This window comes from Rousettus aegyptiacus, unplaced genomic scaffold (assembly GCF_014176215.1).
Source record: "Rousettus aegyptiacus isolate mRouAeg1 unplaced genomic scaffold, mRouAeg1.p scaffold_m13_p_5, whole genome shotgun sequence".
NCBI classification, from domain to species: domain Eukaryota; kingdom Metazoa; phylum Chordata; class Mammalia; order Chiroptera; family Pteropodidae; genus Rousettus; species Rousettus aegyptiacus.
The window spans coordinates 17514914-17537516 of NW_023416308.1; the positions used below are offsets into that span (position 1 = coordinate 17514914).

At 42.1% G+C, this 22603-nt stretch overlaps 1 protein-coding gene across 3 annotated transcripts in view; it reads right to left on the reverse strand.

The window, feature by feature from the left end:
- ZNRF3 (zinc and ring finger 3) overlaps positions 1-22603 on the reverse strand; it is a 137398-nt gene that overhangs the window by 93133 nt on the left and 21662 nt on the right. The window contains exon 2 of one of the 3 annotated variants that reach the window (XM_036221855.1): positions 5135-5214. The exons of 1 other annotated variant lie outside the window; for it this stretch is intronic. The gene's annotated coding sequence lies outside the window, so the exon portion shown is untranslated. Of the gene's footprint in view, positions 1-5134; positions 9077-22603 lie in introns of those variants that run through there. One more of the 3 variants, XM_036221854.1, reaches the window with a different exon arrangement.

The following is a 22603-nucleotide window of genomic DNA, read 5'->3' on the forward strand; positions in this document are numbered from 1 at the left end:
TCTGTATCTATGAGTCCAGGATTTTTAAAGCAAGTTTCCACTCAGCAACTGATGGGCCAGAGATTATTTTTATATTTAATTTTTTATATTTATATTTATTAAGCCCATGAAACATATAAAATATATATTTATGCATTTATTAAGCATAACAATAGCTAGTTCTTAATATGTACTAATAACTACCATAAGAAGTATGTTTTAAGATACTCATTAACAAAAACTCAGAGAGGTTAAGTGCCTTGCCCAAGGTCATTCAGCTACAAAGTAACATTCAGAATTAGAATGCAGGTCTGATGCTATACTTCCATCTGCACTGCAACAGCTTACAGGCACATATCCCTTCCTCAGGTGGACTTTTTTCTTTAAGGCATCAAAAACCCACCAATAACTTAAGGCATCACTGGAATGCTTATCATATTTGCTTATATGCATGTCTCCGCAACCAGACTGAGTTCCTTAAGGACATCCTTCACCTTCATATTGGGAGCACTAGGTGTGGCACTAGGAAAGCTGAACAAACGAGCAATGTTCACACTAAACTGAATGGCTCACGGCACCCAAAACACCAAAGAGCCTGCTTCAGCTAGAAAGTCATCAAAGGGTTTTCCTCACTTAACCTCCCTGACCCTCAGTTTCCTCATCTGTTAACAGGGATAATAATGACACCTGTTTCATAAGGTTGTTTTGATAACTGTGTTAGATAATATACGCTAAATGCTTGGCAGTGCCTGGAACATGCTAAGTACTCCACAAAGGAGGGCAAATAATCTCTAACCTCTAATGCAAGATAAAAGAAAGGTGTGCCAGACCTCACCTTTAATCTACTAGATTTAAAATCCGGAAACTGATAAGATATTATTAAATTTTAAACGAATACAAAACAATGTATACTACCCATTACAACACAATGAGGAAAATCTAGATATACTGACATAGAAAAACTTTCAAGACATATTTAAATGAAAAAAAGCATGTCTCAAAATAAGGTGTGTGTGTGCGCGCATGCATATGAGAGAGAGAGAGAGAGAGAGAGAGATTACATGTGTATACAAATATATAGAAAAATACTCTGAAAAAGTATGGGATGGGAAGAGCGAAGGGGTCTTTCACTTCTATGTAGTTCTAATACCTGAAACTTACTATAAAAATACATTCGTGTATTTTCGTTAAAAGTAATAAATGTGTGCAATTCAGTTAACAGCAATGTAGTAATGATGGCTCCTTAGTTATGACAAATATATCACAATAATGGAAGATATTAACAATAAAATAAACTGGGTGCAGAGTATACAGGAACTCTTATCTTTCAACCTATTTGTAACCCTAAAACTATTGTAAAATAAAGTTTTTTTAAAAAAAAAAAAAGCAATAATATGTATAGCACAGAACTATCTTTGCTTTTAAGAATACATCCATAATATAAGTGTATATTCATTACATTCTAAAATGTTCCATGTTCTGAGTGGTAAGACTGAAGATAACGCTAATTCTTTGTAAGCTCTGGATCAGTCTTTCTCAAATCCTAACCACTAGACCACCAGGGAATACAGATTAGTCCTCAAAGGGTGGTGGCCAGATCAGTTGCAGCAGCAGCATCTGGGAACTCCTTAGAAATGCAAATTCTCAGGCTCCACCCAGAGCCACCGAATCAGATCTTCTAAAGGTGGGGCCAGATGATTCTGACACATGCATAAGTTCTAGACCACAGAAACTGGTTTTGTAACAAGTGTCACTTTTATAGTCAAAACAATAGAACAATGAAACTTGAAAAGGGGTCAGCATGTTGATGGATGCATAGCATTTTAAACCAGACACATGCCCTGACATGGTACACATACTGGAAGGCAGGCACAGGCCAGTCCCAACTCAAACTGACCCATTCTGTCCATCCCCTTCTCTCTACCACCCCAAGCCAGCTTCTGTGGGGGTCTCTGGGAGGCCTACGGAGACAAATCTCAGACAAACAAGTATGGCATGGAAATTTCTCTTTTATAAAAAAATTTCATTGTAGAGAAAAGTTTGTTGGCAGAAGCTTATCATCTTCATCTTCAAATTTATGGCCTCCAGTCTCAGCTTTATATTAACAGCACCAGCCAGGGCATGACAACTAACAGTTTAAGAGGTAGCGACTCATCGTCATAATTTAAAAAAAAAAAAAAAAAATCCTAAACCTGTATGTAAGTAGCAGCTCAGATGAACAAGGTGCCATGACAGATCACAAGCCCTGGCTTTGGGAGGTCTCCTCAAAACTTTCGATACTATTCCGAGGTCCAGGAGTACGAAGACCCGTGAAATTCGTATTTCAGCTCCATCCTCAGAGGTACTCACAGGGCTGCTTTTGTCTGCTGGCTAAGCTCTATGAAAACCACAGTAAAAGAAAAGTACAGAAATCCAACCTTAAAAAGTTACTTTAAAAACTGCTACCTCCTAGAGCAAAGGGGAGGAGGGGCGGGAGAGGAATAAGAGTGATTAGAAGCAAGCCACTCAGAACTGAGCAGCCTTCGTGGATCCAGGGATCATGGGCCACATTATCAGGTGCTGAGCCTGCGGCTCTGTCAGGGCAGCCAGTGAGCAAGCCTCAGGATCCCAAGAGAAGTGCTGAGGCACTTGGACCTGAAAGGCATCAAGGTCTGCCACTGATGTATTCCTGGGTTAGGGGACAGCCTGTCACCAAGGTGGGAACTGCACAGGTATGGCGTAATGCATGGGCATGACAACCACGAGACCCAGGCTGTACAAGTAGAGATGAGAGACTGCCCAAGCTAGAAAGACCACCTTGGGTCCAGGTCTGGGTCATGGCTGAGTGGGGTCAGGACTTTCAACCAGAAGATAAGGAGAATAAAACTGGACTGCAGACAGACAGGAAACCCATTCTCCTTGATCAGGGACCTATGGCTGAAAGACGTTGGCCTGAGTTTGGGAGCAGCAGTGAGTGTAAACTAGGAATACAGACACCAAGATGAATGAAAATGATGGCACTTAGGAGTGACTAAAGCAGAGAACAGGGCGTCCAGCTTCCTAAATTACCTCAACTGTGCCTTTGTCTGCATCCCTGAACTCCCCTCACACTGCAGAGGGCGCTGGAAAAGGCCACCCATGGGGTTCACTGCACACAAGTGGTGAATGATGAAAAGTACAAGCAGCATTTTTTGAGGCAAAAAAAGATTGTCCACCCTCCTTATCCACCACTCCCTGGATTAGTGAGGTGGTTAGGACTCCAGGTGGGGGAGCCTCTTTGGAGACTCTAAAAGAATACTGCTGTTGGTGGAAGTATCTGGTTTAGGAAAATGGATTCTATCATAAACCATCATGCTGGAATCGTAGAAAATCATTTCTGCAGCCACTCGGAGGCTGGAACCCTACAAACCTTGGAGGAGATAGGAGGAGGTGGCAGGCTGACCCAGGGCAGCTGGCCAAATGTGTCGGGTGTGGGCACCTCACCCTCACATGAGTTCAGCAGTGTATACAGGTAAGCTTCCAAGAGTACAAAGACAGCAGTCTTGATCTCAAGGAGTGGAGCCTGGTGAATATACTTCTAGTGAAGAGGCTAAAATGAGGAGAGATGAACCAAGGACATGGGAAGAGCACCCAAAAATCAAAGCCACAGAAGAACAATGCTAAGGTCCACACAGAGTGACTAGAAACCTGAAAACAGTGGGGTGTTACCACACGGGACACTGAGGTGGGCTGCATGTAGGTCTGAAGCAGATCACATGATTAGGGCTCTTACAGTGATGCCTCTAGGGATGGACAAAGGACGGGCACACACAGGCAGGGTCTGTGTGCTTGTATCTGAGGTTGAAGGAACTGAGGTATTCAGAAATTTCATTCTAGAAAAGCACCATTAGGAGAACAATAAAGAATCGGAATAGCCATATCCAAAAAGTGGGGCAATACCTGAAGCTTAAAGAGAAGTGAAACAAGAGTTTAACCATAAGTGTCATTCCCCCTGGGAGTATGTCTTGCTTCACACAATCTGAACCATAAGCCACAATGGGGTTTGGTTTTGGTGCACCTAGTGTTCCCGGCTGTAATGCAAGAAGCCCTGGGTCAGCACGTCAAGGAATGGGGTGCACAGATAAATGCGTAGAAAAGAAAAACCAGACACTCAGCAGGTAACAGTGGTATGTATAAGAAGAAGAGTGGAGTGGGAAGCCTTCTCTTTTATAATCTTTCTACTTTTTCACAGATTAGATTTTAATGTGTATGTCTTCTTCCGTTATAAGAGTAATTCCTTAAAACAAAAAATATATACATTTCTTAAACAAAATTTAAAGCCAAAAGTGCACAGGAACCCATGTGATGGCTATCAATGAATGGCTTTTGATGCCAAGTCTCAATGCATCTCATCAGCTCTTTTTCCAAAGGGTATTTAAAAGTAAATAAGAGGCAGAGAGAAATGGCCACTCCAAAGCACTCTATATAGAAACAGGCTAAAATTTTATGGGGCCCGCTAGGCTGAGAAGCTATTAGACTGCACAGCTCCAAAGCGGCTAGGTGGCAAAGAAAGCACTCCAGAGGAGCTATTCAAGAGCCGCCAAGATCTTCCCATTTGTAAGTTTGAAAGTACTTTTGTTCTCTGAGTTTAAGTTTCTGGGTCATCCAGTCTTTTGTTAATAACCGAATGAACACATCTGCAGTAGAGCAGTTCTCCCTTTATTTGTCCCCCCAAATATTAGTGACCTGGAGAGCATTAATACCTTCGGTCCTTAAGCAAAAACACTCAACTGTGTTTAACTGCACCTTGCCATTACTCCATCTCCATGAAGCAACTTTAATGACTGTCCCAAATAGGAAAATAGGTACTATTTATCATTATAGAATAAAATACTACAGCCCTCTCCCTCAGTGGGTGAGTGGGGGGTGTTGACGGGAGGTTACAAAATGTCAAAAAGGCAAACTCTATGTACCCACAAGGCCAATGTTTCTTTGGACATAATCAAGAATCTTCCTTCGTTGGTGACTAACGTCTATTTTCATCCTGTTCTAGCATCTCCTCAGAGGAAAAACAAAGCTCCCCTGCCAGAAAATGTTCTATGTAATTGCTGATAACAGATAATAGCAGAGGAAGCCCTTGGTTAATGTTTAAACATGGCAGAGGTAATGTTAACTCCTTAATAGTTATGATGCCCACCAGAAGACTCAAACAGTTGCTCAGTGGGCCCGTGGCTCATCAGGAACACTAACTGCTTCATTCGGGTCCAGGAATGCTCTCTAAAAAAAAAAAAAAAATCAGAACAACATCTCAAACTCCTTTTAATTACCATATGTTCATATTTGAATTGATTCATTTTGAACAAGTATAAGATACAACTTTCCAGTTTTTGTAAGTGGATTCCAATAATTTCTAGAGAAAATAAGGAGAAGAAAGGGAAGATCATGGTAGAGTTGGGGTATAATTGAGAAGAATGCATTTGTTCATGAGTTTAAACGGTATTTTTAAAACCAAAAGCTATTAAAATACAGCTTTGCTATCAGAGGGAAGTCGATTTTCTACAATGTCAGATGATGAACTTTGACAGATTTGGCCACTGTTATAGGTGTTAACACACCCACACTCATGATACTTCACTCTAATAAAACCTTAGCAATCTTCGTTTCCAATCTTTGTTTCTTTAAGGCAGAGGGAGGGAGAGGAAGAAGGCATGAGAATAGGGAAGAGAAGGAACAGTGTATCTCAGGGAGGATGGATACAGAAGATTTACTGCTGATAATGAGAAGGCTGCAGAGCTCTTGATGAGCAGAAATATTTGGTGACTTTCTTCCACAAGAGTTCTTAAGGGGACCCAGCCATAGCCAATGACACTCAAGACGAGGATTTAAGGAAATACAGGTCAGCCCTGCCCAAGCTTACTCAGTTCCAGTTGTAGTGGTCCACTTCTCTGTTCAGTCTTGTCTCTCAGCTGCAGTTACTACAGGGCAGAGCAGTCTGGTGACAGATTATGAGTACACTCACACAGTGACCCAGTGTTGCTGGGTGGCTACTATACTCTCACACTGCCTGAAATTCTGCACATGCTGGTAATGACCCAGTCATCTGCAAAATACACATTCCGCATTCACTCCAAAGGTAGCAGAAACCAGGAAAAGCCAGGTCCCCTCCATTCATGTCCGTCACTGATCAAAGATCAAAGAGGCAACTGGTTACATTCTTAACAATATTACAATTTTTAAAAAAATTAAAACCAGTAGAGACTTTTGAGATACAGGCCTCTTTTTATAGCTGAAGAAACCAAAGCCAGAAGTAACAGGGCTCTCCCTGACTAAAGAAAGAATCAGCTCTTCCACCATCCACTGCACCATGCAGACCTCCCTGCTTCTATGCTTTCGTCCTTGATTCCCAACAGGCACTCAGTGATTCGCAAGTGTGTGGCTGAATGCGTCCGCTCTGTGCTTGATCAGGGTAAGGTTACCAGCTAAGCCTCGGCTACAGGCACCACACACACCTGGCCCTTCTACAGCCTTTGTCCCAAATTGGCCCACGCTCAGCTGATGACTTGCACTGTCCTTACTATAGTTCTCCCAGGCTGTCTATAGTGATGTGTCACCAAGCTCATTGTGTCCCCATCATGCCTTCTGCCTTCTCTGACCATAGAAACCTCACCTGTATTTTGCCATTTGACATAGGCTTAGCTGTCTCTTGATCATGTCTGGAATCATTCTGATTCCAGAATGACAATGTGCTAGGACTTTGGTTCCCCAGTGAGGGCAGAGATTTTTGTCTTTCCCATTGCAGTATCCCTAATGCCTACTATATTGCCTGAATAGATGAATAGATGGATAGGTGGATGGGGTTTCCTAACAAAGTGGTAGCCTCCTTGATTGTTTCTTTCCCCTTTTGCCAATTTCTATGTCAAAACAGTAATGCTGACTTACAGTAGAATTTGTGCTATACTTATAACAATTTACACTAATAATTCCAGGGTTTCCCTGATGCTAACTGCTATACAATTTCAGTCTTCTTCAGGTTCCACAGTACTCACAAAGTGACTTCTTCACCTACTGGGCTAATTCTAGCTTCCCTTGGAAGAGGAAGGTTACAAAGAGCAAATGAATGGGCTCCATTTTATGCAGGCTCAGTTTCTCTAACTCATGACATTCTACAACAAAAGGCCCTTCAAGGTATGAAGATTAGTACAAGACTTATCTAACCATTCAATGGCACAAGACTCTGGCAGAGAGCTCCAATGTTGGTCAACCTGCTGATGAGAGAATAAAAAGCAGCATATCCTGGCAAAAATAAATACAATTTGTTACTTTCCAGAAGATCCTAAAATATTGCACTGAAACGGTTACTTCTTTTCCTCCAGGGTGGTGCAGTCTTCACAAGTCACTTGCTTTGTATTCACATTAAAATGTGAGTAAAGAACCTGTGATGAGAACCCTTGGCTGCCTCTTATATTTCAGCTAAGCCGCAGGTCCTCCCACCTCCTGCCTCCTCACCCCTGCCTGCTCTTAAAGTTCATCACTGAGAAATCTAGAAATCTCTCTTCAAGCAAGACCTAGGACAAAGACCCAGCCATGCCACGTGGCTTCATCCTCAGCATGGTAGGAGCCCAGAGCTATTCCTTCATTTCCTGTTCTGATTAAAAGCTCTTACCATGAGGGTTCAAGTGCTCTCTGGTCAAAGAAACAGCCAACATTCTCAGAAGAGCAAATCCATTCTTGGGGATCGGCAATATCTGGCTCATTAATAACATACCAGTGTCCCATGGAACATTTACGAAAGCATATCCTATTAAGTGACCTGTGTGTAACCTGCAGGACAACCTACTCGGTAGTTAAGATAAGCATTACTATCATTCCCACTTGACAGATGAGCAAGCAGAAGCCTGGAGACACTAAGGGGCTTGCCCCAGATCTTCCAACTCCTAAGGAGGCATGCACTTAGAAAAGGTACCACTTTCCTCTGGAGCCTCTCCATGCACTTCAGAATATAGTAGGGGCTATAAACAGACCTGCCCAATTAACCACTAACTAGTACCTGCTCCTACCACAGACGTCTGGACAGGAAGCTACTCTCTAGGACCTCCACACATAAGCGCTAAGATGTTTCTAGATCTGTTTACACCAAATCTACCTGCTGTGTATAACTAAACTAAATTTTAAATGATGGAAAAAAATAGTTTTATCCTAAGAATACTAAGTAAAATACTTCAGGAAGATTGAATGAAGGCAAATAACAAAAAAAAAAGGGTGGGGGGCTGAAAACTAGATGCAACTTTTAAATTAGATGGAAAAAAAAAAAAACAGGCAAAATTCTAGAAAGCTCCTGAAAGCTTTACAAGTCTCTATAAGTTTTTGCTTCACTTAAAAAAAAACACCCAGAACTGTAATTTTAAGTGATAGATTAAGGATAAGGCTAAAGTAAGATCAGCGGTCCCATTCAAAAAGGCCAGGGCTTGAATGTCCACTTACAGGCTTTAATTAAAACATAATTTTAAGCTATCATTCTTTTTCAATCATTCCCTGCTTCAACTTAACTGACCTTTTTCAATTACCCAACCACCTATAGGTCCCAACAGTATCAGATAATAATGATTCCACTAAAGTGTGAAAATCACAAAAGACACACTCAGTTGTCATCTGCCAACTGATTTCAATCCCTGGGCCTGTGTCATCTAGAAATTTCTAGGTTCTCAAACAGGGACAAGGCTTAAAATAATTAAACAGGAAATGTACCTCCACAGAAATTCAGCAGTAGCACAGTCAACTTCAACCCAATAATTAACTCTAAAGAGTTTCTAGAGCAATGGTTCTTTAAGGGCAATTTGACCACCATCACCCCTATTCAAACAGGGGACACTTGGCAATGTCTGGAGACATGTCTAGATGTCATAACTGAGAGAGAAGTTTTCTACTGGCATCTAGTGGGTAGGGGCCTGGATGTTGCTTAACATCCTCCAATGCACAGGACAGCCACCACGACAAAGAATTAGCCAGTTCCAAATGTCAACAGTGCCGAGGTAGGAGTCCCAAGACCTACAGACACTGATAAATTATCAAAAAAGTCTTTGAACAAACAAAAGGAAGAGTTGATTTCTTCCCTCTTGATTCAAACATTACTCAAAGGCCACTGGCTTCCTGGTATTCTTCCCGCCCCCACCCCCACCCCCTGCTCTGGTATTCTTAATAAAACTCCAAATATCTCAACAAGAATTTTAAAAGACCACGATTTTTGGTTATGTGGTAAAGCAACATAATAAGCCTTGGTAAGATATTTTTTCTTTTATATTCCATAATACCTCCAATTATTTCATGCATGGTTATAAAAATGCACTAAAAAATCAGTCCAAAGCTTCATTTTTTAAGAATATAAGAAGAGAGAGAAAAAGGAAATTGGTTTGGTTTATTGTGATAGAATTGTGGGAGAAGCCTTTCCTTTTATTTTGCTTCCTCTTAACAATATAGTATCTGTGCATCTATGCAATATAACTACTTTAAAAGTTAAATACTATAGAAGGGCCTTGAATGGATCCTCCATTTTTTAAAAACCAGCTATGAAAGACATTTCTGAGACAATTAGAGAACTTCAAATATGTCAAGTTCATAGGTGTGATGATGCCACAATGGTTAGGAGCATGTCCATAATCTCAGCAGATGTATGTTGGAGTATTGGGGGATAAAATGTCAAGATACTGGCAACTTTCAAATGGTCTAGCCAAAACACACACACATACATAACACTCTGAGTACGTGTGAAAGGACAAACTGAGCAATTGTTAACATTTTGTCACACTAAACTAACTATTCATTCAACTTTTTTTATGGCCTTAAAAACTTCTAAATAAAAGAGCTGGGGAAAAATTAAATACAGATCAAGATAGTGGGAAGGGAGACACCAATTAACTCATAACTGTCACTAGAACTAGACTACATAAAAAAAGAAGTTTCTAAACAGAATCAAACTGGCGACAGTGGTCTTAGCTTCATTACTGAAAAGGCTGTGTAGCTGCCTTTTACAGCTACAGCAAAATAAAATAGGTACAACACTGGTATAAAAGGCAGAGTCAGCAGGTCCACTATATAACTTATGTCCTGGACCTCTTGGCACACTAGAGGCCATGGGATACCACTGCAAAGTCAGGTCATTCTTTTGAATAACACACACACACACCCTCTGAAACTGAAACCTATCCAAGTCCAAGCCCGTGAAGCAGGAAGCCACAGGATGAAATATGACTGTCATTCAAGAAAGGAAGAGCTTATCCATTCTATGAAGAGAAAGAATGAGATAAGCTTGTAGATCTTGTCCATTTCCTCCTTAGAATCATGAAAGTGTTTCTTCTCCTCTAAAAGACTTGACACATGCACACACCCCTAATCGCACCAGCTTGTTTTAGACGGAATACAAAGCAAAGCAAAGAAAAAAGAAGAGTTCATGGGAAGCCAATCTAAGTGCAGTAAGTTGTGGTTCATTTTAACTTTGTTAAACTTACTCATTTTTACATATAAGTCAAAAGACTCTAGGCTTCTAGGATCCTCTAAGCTGATTTACAAGTCAGAGCTAAAGCCTTTCTATGAAAAGGATAAGCTGACTTTGTCAATTCCAATGAATTTCCCCTAAAGCACAAGTTCATAGTGATATTTCAGAAAAATGTGACTTGTTTTATCCACTTAAAAAATTTTAAAGAACACAATACTGTTTAAATTACATATTTTTCAAATCAGTTTGTTTAAAACCGAAGAGAAGTTCCACCAGCAGGCTAAGAGCACACTCTATAGTACACTCCCTGTTGGATAAAAACCTCTGAACAAAATACTCACTGCAGCCACAAGGCCATATCACCAGAAGGCAAAGGAAGGGGCAAGAAGGAAAGGCAATGAGCTCTGCTCCAGGAAATGTGAGAGGGCAAGTCATTCAAACACAACAGTTGCCAAAGCAAACTCCATGCTCCAGGTGGTCCTCTAGCCACCATAACATCCTAGGTTCTCCCTTGAGTATCTAAATAAAATCAAGATCCTTAGGGCTGTTCCCAACTTGACAGATAGAGACTGAGAGAAAACTATCAGGATTTAAAAGTGGTAGAAGCAATAAAAAAAGAACCTCAAAAAACACTATCACAGAAAAGAAAAAAAAAGTAAAATCCTGTCACAACCGTTAAAATATCTGGACATCTACCATGTGCTGGATAAACATGTGCTCAGGTTTCAAATATTAAAGACACATCACATACATAGATGGACAAATATGTAATACAGAAAGTATAGTAAAATATTCATGGTAGAATACATACAGGTGGTGGGTATATGGGTTTTCACCATAGAATTCTTTCACTTTTCCTGTATGTCTAAAATTTTTCATAACAAAATATAGGGGAGCACTTTTGTAAAAGACAGGAGAAATCTGATTTGTAGTTGAAAAAAGGAAAAAACCTCCCAGTCTTGCACTTAAGGAGCTCAGAGACATTTTGATGGCATCTGGGGCCAGGGGAAGAAAGACAGTCTAGAAAAATACCATGTATTTTATCTCGAGTAAAAGACAAGAAGTTAAGGGTAACAGATTTGGGGAAAGAAATCTGGTTTTACACGTGCTGGGTTTGGTTAGGATGCCTGTAAGGTACTGACATGGGCTTTAATCACCACGAATTAGACTGGTGAGCACCTCAGATCTCGCTGATCATGAACTCTGATGTGGGGAAGATCTTAGGAAGGAATTCAACCTCCAACAAGCTGACTCAATAGCTGAAGGGCTGTTCTGTCTGTGTAGCTATTTGTCCGTAAGACTTATTAATCAAGAAAATGGAATATGGCAGATTTTACTCATGAAGGTGAAGGTATATATGGCACAGGGTTTCACCAATGTGTGTACTGAACAACAACTACTGAAGACAGAGACATGAGAAGATCAGGCAAAGGCCTGTGATTTTTATAAAGACTGGGACAATATTCAGATCCTGGTATTCAGCCATACTCTGAATTGGGGACCCCCTCCTTCCAGAAATGGGATGGTTCTACCTGCCAGCCTCAGTTAGATCTCTCACACCCATGAGGGAAGGGACAGATGAGCTCCCTTTCTAGAGCCAGGGGCAGGAATGAGCAAAAGCCACCCATAGACTCCTTGCTTACTTTTTGGTTTGTCACCCTACCTGCTTCACCAGGTGTATTCCAAAGATGGATTCGCCCAACCAGAAGACACTGCTTTCAAAATCTCAGGAGCTCACTTGGAAACAAACCTGACCACTCTATGGGACAAAATTCAGCTGCTCTTAACAGAAATAGTTTGTCTTTTACAGAAACATCTGCAAGTCCATCTAAGACAACTCCAGCCACTTGCAACATTCCTGCCCAACCTGAGTGGAGCCCTCCAGATGCTGTGAGTCCTCCATGGCACACGCTTCACCTCTCTAAACAAACAAGGGGTGTCTTTGTTTAAATAAAAAAAAAAAAATAAAGAAAGAAAAGAACCTGTCTCACAAGCTGCGATTACATCAGCGAAGTGCTCTCATTCTCTGCATCAATCCGGCTGCTCCGGCAGCTTTGAAGCGCGGCGCCCTTTGATCTTGCAGTTCCCGCCCCGGGCAAAGCCGATGGATACCATCGCTGCACCCACACCGGGATCCGGGATCCACCATCCACCATCCACCATCCACCATCCACCATCCACCATCCAATCTCGGGCCAGAGCCAGCTCCTTCCCCACCAGCTTGGGCTCGACCGGGATCCAACCCGCTGAACAGGCTATCAGTGCTGGGGCACCCAAGTGCACACTCCATTACTTACAGAGTATGGAGAGGAGGGGCTGTCCCTTGGGAGGGGTCATGCTAACTTAACATTAACCTCTTGTGGAAAGAGCATCGGATTGTTTTATTAAAGGAACCTGTATCTTTTGAAGATATCGAAATATTTATGGAAAAAAATTATATGGCTGGCTTGGCTTCAAAATAACATGGTATTGGGGGTGCAGGAGCTGACAACTTTTAAAACAGGTGATGGTGATGGAGTGTTGACTGGAGGTACATTATGTACATGAAAAGGTTCTGTCTACTTGTGAATACATGTAACATTTTCTATAATAAGAACTTTAAAAGGAAACTAACCTCTAACCCTTTGCTATTTTTAAAAGGTTATTCCACAGAGGCTTTTAATTTAAGAAGGAATTTGACACTAGATGGGGTGAGGGTAGATCACATCCTATTCCTCCTGTGCCCCCAGAGCAGTCACTGGAGCAGCCAGAACAGCATGTGGCCCACAGGGTCAGCTTCTCCAATGCAATCCCTACGAGGGGAGGGGCATCAAGTGTCACCCCTATTACGGTCTCATCACCAATTTGGGATCTCAGGCCTCTGTAAGAGACGGATATATATTATAGATCCCATCTCCAGAAAAATGCCCACAAACGCAACAGAACCTGGAGGAAATACCAAACTCACCCTCAAAATTCATTACTTTGACACTGGATTAGAAATGGCCCCTGGAGTAAGCACTGCAGGTTGCTTCATTTGGACAATGCCTTCCCTCAAAGAGCTACGAGGCAATCAACCAGGCTCTGGACTCCCAAAACCACCAGGTGGGACCAGCATGGGGCATGACACATCCCTGCTGCTGCCTCACAGGGCCAATTTTGCTCCTCACTGGCCCAGTGGCCTCAGGTAAATCACCTGACCTCTCCTAGACCATCCCCACATTTTATAAACAGAGAGCTGTTAATGGCCACCCTGTGTTGTCACCACCTCTTCTGGTACACACTTAACTGGGGAATAAGAAATGGAAAAAATGCCAAAAAGGAAAAGGCATATGGGGACACAAACATGATTCCACTCACAGCTGCAGCTAAACAAGCCACAAATAGATCAGGCACAAAAGAGTTAACAGAGAAAGAGACATGGTCCAGGACTGTTATGTGTGTTCAAGTCTAGAATTCATACAAACAGGCCAGAAGGCAAAGGAAAGGGCTGAGAAGAGGTGGGTTAAGGGAAATAAATCCTTCCTGTACAGGTGGCTCGAACTCTGGTAGGTCAAACTAAAAATTCCAATGAAGTCCACCAACTTACCTGAACCCCTCAGTTGCAGGCGTAATCACAAACTACAGAAAGCATAAGGAAACAAAATACATTATTATAATAGCTATAAGATTCAGAGATATCTTTAAGAGAAGAATCCAATTATAACAGTGTGACTAGAGAGCCAAGAAATGAGTTAGGGGAGAAAAGTTACAAGAACACTAAAGTAAAAGCCTAAAAATAAAAGGGTAACTAACTGAGGAATGAAATATCGATAACGGCAGATTTTAAAAAGATGTATGTAAGTAAGCTTTCAACTTGAAGGGATCTAGGTCAAAAATCCCCACTATAAACTGTTTCTTAGAAAAATCACACATGTAAAAATGTACACTAACTCCATGATTCATTTAAGAATTCCTGATTTAAAGTATATTAATTCTGGCATTGCATAGACGCTATCTAAAAATCTGTTACTCATTTAAAATTTTTGTTTTGGAAACTCATTTATCAAGTCTTTCATTACCATTAACAGAAAATTTATAGGATTTCAGTCCCAAATGCTTAATACGGCATCCAGCCTAGACCCATGGAGTACTGGTGGGACACAAAACAGTTCAGAACACATGCCTCTGACCTGAGTAGGCTTCTAATCTAATGAGGAGACAAATACATCTAGAAATTAAACAACAAAAAAAATAACATATTATAAAGTGCCAAATGAGTGGCTAGACCATGTTGTTCAAGTTCATAGGCAGTAGAGACAACTAGGTGCTGCAATGGTCCAGGAGAGCTTCCAAGAGGTGGCAGCCTTTAAAGATGTGGGCAGAACACTAAAGTAAAAGCCTAAAAATAAATGAGCAGAATGTGGGCAAAAAAGCCTATTCAGAGGAGCCATTTGACTGGAGGTGAGGGGTTCTGCAGCAGGATACCAAATTGCAAAGACTGGGAGCAAAATGCCAAGGGCTTTAGAATGTTAGGGTAAGTCAGGGTTTAAACTCCCTGCTATGAAGAGTGAAAAAGCTCTTAAAGATTTGTAAAGAGGAGCATGACATCTGGCAGCCAAGTAACAGAACGGGAGTGGGGTATGGGACCCTAAGTGAAACAGACCATGGGGGAGATGGGGGCTTCCTGCCAAAAGAGAAATGACTGCCCCTCAATAAATTAGAGGGAACCATGTGCTCAGGCTACCAGTTGTGGTTTGTTTGGTTTTTTTTAAACAAAAGAGTGAAGATCAAAAGAAGCTTGCAAATGAGAGTCCTCCTACTCCTCTGACTTGTCATTTCTATTCCTTTCATCTACGTTCCTGTTTGAAATTCAGGTGAAAAGGAGAGGCATGTGGCCAGTGGACTGTTGGCCTGGCCCTGGGTCTGGCCCCATGTGCAAATAGGGGCAAATCACTCAAGCTTTCCTGGTCTCCTCCTCCCACCCTCCTCCCCCACTCCCCGCCAGCTGAAGAAGGTCAAGGATGGGATCTCAAGTCCCTTGAAGTTAAGTGCCAAGTCTAGGCTAGGGAAAGACCAAAGCCTAGAGTTAAAGATTCCTAGAGGTGCAGTCTACCCATAGAAGATGAAGACCTTCAACTGTAAGGTTACAGAGCCCTAAAACCATCTTCCCAAGGACAGAGAAAAAAAGCATTTATGTTATAAAGACAACACAGAATTATAAATCAGAAAAGTTCCTTTTCAGAAACTACAAGGCAAAAAAACAATTATGTTTATTCAAATATAACTGGTCAGCAAGAGTCAACTAATGAACGTCACGTGGTTCAAAACTGCCAGAACAGGGTTCATTTGATGTTTCACTTCTTCCCCTAAAAAGAGTTTCTGACCAGGTTTGGGTACAGAATTAAATTTAATCCTCCTTCACTTACTTGTAGCTATTAAGAACAGAGGGTCTATAATCAGCTTGAATGGGGCTGTATTTCTATACTTGTATTAGTAGTAGGTAGTAAGGTCTTGGGTAAGTCATTTCACTTCTTGAAGCCTCAGTTTCCTCATTTATAAAATAGGGACAAGAGCACTTAACAGCGTAGGGCTGTTATAAGAACAAATAAATGACATCATTCATGTTAGGTGCTTAGTGTAAGGCCTGGCACAAGTCAGCAATAAATGTTAACCATATGATATTTTAAATCCATGGTCCTCACCCCCTAAGAGAGATAGGAAATAGTGTAATAAGATATACAAAATCCATACGATAAGAACATTTCTCAGGGAGGAAGGGACTGCAAACCCCAGTTCAGAAAGAACTTGTGTGGCCCCATCTGTGGGGAGAAACAGGTTGGCATTCTTCTCTAGAATCTAACAGCTGCCTCTCCTCCCATCTCACCCCAACCCCTCCTCGGCTGCAAATACTCAAGGATTAAGAAGACATTCAAGCTTTGTTCCATCTCATTTCTGCTCTGGCATTCTTTTCTCTTTGGTCCCTTTATCCTAAATGCCATTTCTGCTCAACAGCAGGCTCTTCCTTAGAACAGTGTCTCTTGCACTTTCTCAAGGTGCTCCCAATCCTTTATTTACACTGATGCTTACTTTATGGAAGGGGAACCCAAGGTTAAGAGAAGACAGAACATCATGCTGGGTGTCAAGTATTAGAACCCAGAACTTCTGACTCCAGTGGTCTTCTGGGCTGCTATTCTCTGATCTGAATCAGAGATGGGGTCGGTGGCAGCTTTCCTATTCCAGCGGGGCCTAGAAGCAGGGCTAGCCACTTTCCACCAAGTAGAAACACTTCATTCAGTTTCACACATACCCAGGGATACCACCCCCACTGAGCAGCCCCAGGGAACAGTGTGGTCAAAGGGATTTCTGCCGCCAAGTTTGGCGGCTGCCTTCTAACCATCTCTCTTGTTGAGAAATAACTCCTTTCAGGGTGACTTTAAACAAAAACATATATACATTCAGAGAAAGCCAGCGACTGGGCTGGAAGCTGTGAAATATGTGACGAGAACCAACCAGCCCAGTGGGTTACAATGACGGCTAGGGACTTAGTCAGTCTCACAGCAAACTCCCTGAAAGAGAAGTGCATTCAAGCCCCACTCCAGGTTTCATTCTTCACCAGGTTTTACCCTTCACCGCTTCTCCCAACACTTCAAAGGAAGTATTTTTGTACAGCCCAGGGAGGAGTGTAAACTGGCCAGCTGCTTCCAAAGCAGAGACATTAACCCTGAAAGGGCCGCTGGCCTCATGGGGGAGGGGGGAGGAGAACAAGGTCGTGGGGAGCTGAGTGTAAGTCCCCACACTGAGCCAGGCCTGCCCTTTCAGCCCACACCAAGGGCACGGCTCTTCAACCACTACAGAAAGGCAGGGCCTCAGTTCCTCTAAGCACGCAAACAGCTAGTTATAAATACCCTCCCAGGCTGGAGGTTCAAAGGATCCAGCAGTTAGCACTTCAATGGAAACTCCAGCTAACAGAGCAGGCCTCTTTCTCCATGTCCCTCCCTGAACCATGCAAGGAAATGAAGGGCCCAAAAGCTAGCACAACAAAACCTGCCCCCAAAAGTCCAACTACTTCAGGCCTGGAGGCCAGGGGAGAGCATTCTAGCAACTGAGCCCTTTCTAAAAGTGCCTTGAAGAGGCTAACCCTTCCCATGTACTCTGAATGGCAGGCCAGAATATCTTTCCCAAGGAGCAACTGAGGCAACACTAAGACCCTCGACCCTATCGGGCCTTTTGAAGAGCTTTTACATACTCTTAAAATTCTTCACCTTAACAGAGATTGTATCATACCCAAATTTAGACTCAACAGTCTTTAGTTACCTTGTTGAAATTCGAGGGATCCTGCCTGGTCAAATTAAATGAACATTGAATTGGAAACTCCTCTGTTCACCAGTGATTTAACCTGACAAACAGTCCTGCACAGGCCATCAAAAATACAATCACCTAGGGAGCTGGCAATTAGATCAGCATGGGCTTCTCTCAAGAGCACATATACCTTGGCATTTTTTTTCCTTTATTCCCATTTACTCCATCTCAAAGGACATGGACTCTACTAAAAACCCTGGGAGCCTCTCAGCAGGCCTTGGCCAGGTGAGGCCCTGCAAGCACTCAGGTGGGACGCAGCTCCTGCCACCTGGCTGCAAGCTTCTGGGCAATCGGAGAGTGGCAGGCAGGTGGGTGTTCGCCCTGTCCCACTGGCAAGAGCATCCTATAATTTACTGACACTGAAAAGTATGCTATAAATAGTAGGTGTTTGTAATGCTGTCGGGCCTCCAAAACAGCCTAACAGCTGTGTGGGGCCAGGGCTCTGGACATCTCAGGGCTACAATTTGGAAATCCTGGGTGGTGTAGTCAAAGCATCTTCAAAGAAAGGTACTCCAAGAGTGTCACACTCCATCTGAAGAGACTACAGTAGAGGGAGAAAGTCTGTCAACACTATCAGTCAGGATTTAAAAACCATAATTTAGCAGAAGAGTGAACAGTACTGAGAGTCTCTTCATGGGAAGCTCCACAGTTGAACAGCAAAAGGGGAAGTGGCCAGAATAGCCCCAACCTGCCACTTTTGACACATTTACCTCTAAGATACAACAGGATTCTCCTGATTAAATAAGCACAAGATGGTTAAGAGGATTTGTTCAGTCATTCAACAAGGTTTTTTTTAGAATTTCACTCTAGGTACTGAAAATACAAAGAACAAAACAGATGAGCCTTTTGGACACAATTTCTAGTGGAGGAGATGGGCAATAAAAAGTAAAACAATCTCCAAAAGTGAAAAGGATACCTTATAATTTTAAATCTAATTACACTACACTTTGGCATAAGAGCACGTACCTAAAAGAAGTTATATTCAAGTAACTGAGTTACTTCTAGGCTCTCCAGACAGCAACTGCATTTGAAAAACACACATGCATCTCTACAATCATTTGTTCCTTTGAAACAACTATCCCCACTGGCTTTCCTAAAACTGAAGAAGTATGAGGAAGGGCAAAGAGTGCTAAATAAACTTAGACCCTGAGCACCTGACTCTAAACACAAATGCCTGAGACAAAAGACTATGGTAGGTTAGCACTGATCTTATGGGAGGGTGCTGAATGCGTGTGTTCATGTGTGTGCACATGTGCATATGCCAATGGTCACCATTAAAAGGCAAAAATTAAAGATAAGTTTATTAAAGTTGCTAATAAAACTTTACAGGTCTATTTTTAAGTTTTTAAATTTTCAGAAAATAATCAAAACCATTTGCTGGTAACAGGTATCAGAATTAATTCTTTCTGGAATATTACAAGCAGTCAGGGTACTCTGTTTCTTAACTGAAGCAAGTCCAGGTACCTCAAAATCATTTCATATGATGAACAGAAAGAACTGGGGTTACTTAGAAAGGAGAAAACAAATTTTGTTAGTTTTATTAGTGGTAGTGATGGGTAGGGGGTGACAGAGGATAATGCCCTTCAAAACTCTGAAGAGCCATCTATGTCTTAGTGGCTCTATGTTATGGACCTAGTTGTGTCTTCCAAAAATTATGTTGAGGTACGAACCTCTAGGACCTCAGTGTGGCTATCTAAAGAAAGGGTCTTTAAAAGGGTGATTAACTTAAAACAAGGTCATTAGGATGGGACCTAATCCGACATAGTAGGTGTCCTTATAAGTGGAAACTAGGACACACAATCATAGGAGGAAGACCATATAAAGAAAGATACAGAGAGAAGACGACCATCTACAAGCCAAAGAGAGGGGCCTCAGAAGAAATCAACCCTGCCATCACCTTGCTCTCTGACTTATAAGCTTCTAGAACTGTGAGAAAGTAAATTGCTGTTGTTCAAGCCACCTAGTCTATGGTACTTTGTTTTCGCAGCCTTGAGACACTAATACCAATAAACTCAAAAGGCAGAACCTGAACTAAGGAGCAGAAGCAGCTTGGTTCTGCGTAAGGAAAAACTTTCTGAAGATCAGCAGCCAGCAAAAAGAGGGCATCTCCTTAAGAGTGAGTGGAGGTGGGGGCATAGAGAAGAGGCTGAGCCCCACCCTTAATGCAATAGCAGAGCCTAGGGCCTCATCCAAAGCCAATGAGGCAAAAGGCTGGATGCCCCAGGCTAGGGAGAGCTTAGCTGCTGACAATATCCATCAGGTAGGTCAACCCCAATTTAAAAAGTTAAAAAAAAAAAAAAAAAAAAGTCCTAAGTCAACATTCTATGAAATATGACACATAGTTGAAGAATTTCAACTCCTTGTCTCAGAGTCTCCTCTTAGCCTATCACAGGGGGAATATCTCAGCCCTGCTCATGTCACATTCTTCCAACTAGAGCCAGAAGAGCATAACTAAGTCTTTTGTGCATTAACTAAGGCAAAAGAACCTGAAAAATGCACCTCCATTCAGCTCAGCCCACTACCTCCAAGGCAGCAGACCCCCAAAACTTGGAAGCCAAACTCACAGCCTAAAAGTCAGGGTTGGGGAGGACAGCCATCCCCAAATCCAGGATGTTAACCCAGCAGAGAGTGGGTTAGCACATCAACCAGACAGTCCTCCCTCCAAAAGCTTAGCACGCATTTCATCCAACTTTAACACACCAGTTTGGGGACAAGTCTAAGAGACTGTTACACATGTGTCAAACACAGGTGAGCCCAACTACCCAGGCACTCTTCTATCTTATCTTTCCTCACTCACAGTCCCGTAGTCCCCACAGCTCACCAGATGCCCACACTCACTAAATCCCAATAAAGGCACTCATTCCTGCTAGTCTCCCTGACAAATGCCCACAGGACAGGCTATTTGGGGCTGGGGCTGGGCTGTGCTTGCTTTTCATTTCATACTCATTTGGAGGATATTTCTGTTTAACTCTTTCATGAATCTTCTAGTCCTTGTAGAAATTAAATTCCTCAAAGAGAAGCACTGTTTCTAAGTTCTTTAATAGGGCAACTCCCTGCCCCACCATCCAAGTACAGAGAAGACCACAAACCTGATAAGCTAAAATGAAAAAGACAGTTCTACCATAGTTTAAAGGAGTTGAGACCATTCTTATTGTGATGACTATATCCCAGGGCCCTGTGAGAAGTTGTTAACACAATTTTGGCCTTCCACACTCATAACCCATTGGGACACCAAATGGACAAGCACAGACCCTAAACCAACCTAATATCACTATCTGAAGAATTTCCCCCAGCACCTTGGGATTTTTGAGATAAAGGAGTTCTGTAATCAAGTATATTTGGGAAATGCCGGATTAAATAGAGTTCATTTAGATTCCTTTTCAGCAAAATTTCTCAGAACAATGAATCCACTACAGTACAAGATAAATCTCCAAGAGTGAACGATGATAAACTGTGCTCTCAAAGTTAGTTCACCATGGAACCCCTTCCAGAGCATTCTGTAGGACTAGTGTTCTTCAGAAGATGCCGTGCAAAAAGCATATCTTGAGGCATAATCCAGAGACATCTGCATTTGGCTTTACAAAGTGCATCTCAGTTTTAATACAGGTGTGCCTGAGGCCCTAAAATTCATAACATTCTCAAGCCAAAATAAATCAAGCCACTCAGTGAAGACCCAAATCAGCAAGAGCTGGGCAACTGTGTCCCTGAGCTTGATGGTCTTTATCAATCCCCAAAACACTGTCTTACTGGAACAACAAAGGCAAAGCAGCCTCAGCCTCCCACCCCTGGTTGTTTGCTTTGCACCTGACATCTCTCCTAAGGACAGAGAAGCAATAATTGAGTGTTTTGATTAAGAGGAAGGCTCCTTGATCCCCAGATATAATCTAGCATAACTAAAAGATAAGAGATAAGGATCAAGCTTAAAAAAAAAAAAATGGTTACTTAAGCCGAAAGGAATAAAGGTCACAAGGAGCTGAAACTATGAGAAGCAGGGGACAATTGTGAAAACAGAAAATTAAACACCCTACAGAAATTCTGCCGGTACTGGCCCAGTTCATTCTGCACCTCCTGCCCTAAATTAAAAAGCTGACACACGCTTTGGTCCTGGCTACAGAAAGCAACATTTCTGGAACAACTTCACCTTGGTAACATATTTCTACTTTAAACATTCCGAAGTTGCTAAAGGCCTCCCAGGAGCATCTGCTCCTGTTTCTTGGGAGGGAGCTAGTTCCTGTGGAAAGTGTTTGTTTAGTTTGATTACAACTTTGAAGAGGGGTAGATATTCTGGCCCAGAAGAATTTAATGGCCAGGCCCTTCTCTTACATAATTTGTAAACAAACAGAGTTTATCCCACTGTGGCTCATTTGGCTCAATGGCTGGATTTAGAAAAATATATTCCTCATTCATTTGGGAGAAGCCATAGTAAGGCCTGTCAATAACCAGAAAAATGTCCAAACCAGCCCTGTCACTTTATTGCCTAATCCTAACGGATCTCAAAATCTCGCCTCTGAAACCCAGGACTGTCAACGGACGGAGCCCAAGCTAAAGGGTTATGGGCAGGACTTGAAAGGCAGCTGGTGAATCGCTCCCCAGAAGTTTCTATGCACTCGGGGTACATAAAAATGGTCAGAAAAAAAAGGCCACAACAGCAAATTTCCCCAAGGTGTCATGAATGGTCGAGTATACGGGTGGAGAGCAATTTGTTACTAATAACAGTTAAAGGCCAAAGTTGGCATGTGATTTATTTATCTTTAATAAAATGAATTCAAGGATGTCACTAGAGAGTCGCTTACTCCCTTACATTCCAGGCTGCTCTCTGAAGAGGAATGACTGCCAGGGACTTCAACTAAATCCTCT